The sequence below is a fragment of the Oncorhynchus gorbuscha genome, linkage group LG02 (assembly GCF_021184085.1).
Source record: "Oncorhynchus gorbuscha isolate QuinsamMale2020 ecotype Even-year linkage group LG02, OgorEven_v1.0, whole genome shotgun sequence".
In the NCBI taxonomy this organism is placed as follows: Eukaryota; Metazoa; Chordata; class Actinopteri; order Salmoniformes; family Salmonidae; genus Oncorhynchus; species Oncorhynchus gorbuscha.
Genome location: NC_060174.1, coordinates 106258073 through 106260572, shown reverse-complemented (window position 1 = coordinate 106260572; position 2500 = coordinate 106258073). Strand labels below are relative to the sequence as shown.

General features: G+C 44.2%; 1 protein-coding gene across 7 annotated transcripts in view; it reads right to left on the bottom strand.

The window, feature by feature from the left end:
• Positions 1-564: 564 nt before the first annotated feature.
• LOC124015080 (core histone macro-H2A.1) overlaps positions 565-2500 on the bottom strand; it is a 101949-nt gene continuing 100013 nt past the window's right edge. For all 7 annotated transcript variants that reach the window (XM_046330018.1, XM_046330026.1, XM_046330048.1 and 4 more), the window contains one exon: positions 565-2500. This exon is cut by the window's right edge and continues 379 nt beyond it. The gene's annotated coding sequence lies outside the window, so the exon portion shown is untranslated.

Below are 2500 nucleotides of genomic sequence, written 5' to 3'. Positions count from 1 at the left end.
ACACACAGAGACAGGTAGACACACACACACAGACAGAGACAGGCAGACACACAGACACAGACAGGCAGACACACACACACAGACAGAGACAGGTAGACACACACACACAGACAGAGACAGGTAGACACACACACACAGACAGAGACAGGTAGACACACACACAGACAGGTAGACACACACAGACACAGGTAGACACACACAGACACAGGTAGACACACACAGACACAGGTAGACACACACAGACACAGGTAGACACACACAGACACAGGTAGACACACACAGACACAGGTAGACACACACAGACAGGTAAACACACACAGACACAGGTAGACACACACAGACACAGGTAGACACACACAGACAGGTAGACACACACAGACAGGTAGACACACACAGACACAGGTAGACACACACAGACACAGGTAGACACACACAGACACAGGTAGACACACACAGACACAGGTAGACACACACAGACACAGGTAGACACACACAGACAGGTAGACACACAGACAGGTAGACACTTTCTTATCTGGTTACATTAGTTACTAGAGAGTATAAACATGTTTTCAATATACTTTATTGGATAGTCCTGTGTTCTCATGTTTAGCAATATTAAAGATATTATATTATATATTAAAGAAGAATATTAAAGCTTTTCTTCTTCAAGTCATCATTAGAAAGATATGGAAAACTCCAAAACACAGTGCCGACAGCAATTAGCAACATCCATTCTGATCCACCCATCAGACACTTCATTTTAGACATCGTAATGAAGAGGTCTTTCCAGCACAAAATAACTCAGTGAAAGACCTCACTCCTGACGATAGGGAGCCATCTACTGGTGAGAGAGGACTAATTGCCTGTGAGCAGAGAGGGACTAATTGCCTGTGAGCAGAGAGAGGACTAATTGCCTGTGAGCAGAGAGAGGACTAATTGCCTGTGAGCAGAGAGAGGACTAATTGCCTGTGAGCAGAGAGGGGACTAATTGCCTATAAGCAGAGGGGACTAATTGCCTATAAGCAGAGAGAGGACTAATTGCCTGTGAGCAGAGAGAGGACTAATTGCCTATAAGCAGAGAGAGGACTAATTGCCTGTGAGCAGAGAGAGAACTAATTGCCTGTGAGCAGAGAGGACTAATTGTCTGTGAGCAGAGAGGGGACTAATTGCCTGTGAGCAGAGAGGGGACTAATTGCCTATAAGCAGAGGGGACTAATTGCCTATAAGCAGAGAGGACTAATTGCCTATAAGTAGAGAGAGGACTAATTGCCTGTGAGCAGAGAGAGGACTAATTGCCTATGAGCAGAGAGAGGACTAATTGCCTATAAGCAGAGAGAGGACTAATTGCCTGTGAGCAGAGAGAGGACTAATTGCCTGTGAGCAGAGAGGGGACTAATTGCCTGTGAGCAGAGAGGGGACTAATTGCCTATAAGCAGAGGGGACTAATTGCCTATAAGCAGAGAGAGGACTAATTGCCTATAAGTAGAGAGAGGACTAATTGCCTGTGAGCAGAGAGAGGACTAATTGCCTATGAGCAGAGAGAGGACTAATTGCCTATAAGCAGAGAGAGGACTAATTGCCTGTGAGCAGAGAGAGGACTAATTGCCTGTGAGCAGAGCGAGGACTAATTGCCTGTGAGCAGAGGGGACTAATTGCCTGTGAGCAGAGAGGGGACTAATTGCCTGTGAGCAGAGAGAGGACTAATTGCCTATGAGCAGAGAGGGGACTAATTGCCTGTGAGCAGAGAGGGGACTAATTGCCTGTGAGCAGAGAGGGGACTAATTGCCTGTGAGCAGAGAGGGGACTAATTGCCTGTGAGCAGAGAGGGGACTAATTGCCTGTGAGCAGAGAGGGGACTAATTGCCTGTGAGCAGAGAGAGGACTAATTGCCTGTGAGCAGAGAGGACTAATTGCCTGTGAGCAGAGAGGACTAATTGCCTGTGAGCAGAGGGGACTAATTGCCTATAAGCAGAGAGGGGACTAATTGCCTGTGAGCAAAAGCCTGTACAACTTCTTTCAACTCCTCAAAACAAAATAGCTTTATAACTGAATAAAAACACAAATCACTTTTCTTTTCAAATAAGTTTCTTTTAGAGTTGGCAAAGTGAAAATCAGAATAAAAACAAAACCTGTTTTTTTTTTTTAAGAAAAAAAAAAGGAAAACCTGTCTAATATTTTACTAAAACATTTCACTCCAACTAGTACATCACTGATAATACATCGTAAACATAAAAAGGTTATGTTACAATTAAAAAATAAAAATAAAAGACAAATTAAGACAAATCTCACAAAAGAACCACAGTACTCCAACACTTGGAATGCAACTCGTTCAGTTTTATCACAAGGAAATTAAGTACCACCATCCTGATTGGACCAGGGCCTTGCTCAGCGGAAACACAACAGAACAGAGACTTGTGTCACGTACAATTAGGGAATCAGAGAGAAGAGAAGAAGACAACATTCAGAACGTTTCACCCTTCTGAGCCGCGACCCAAGTCTG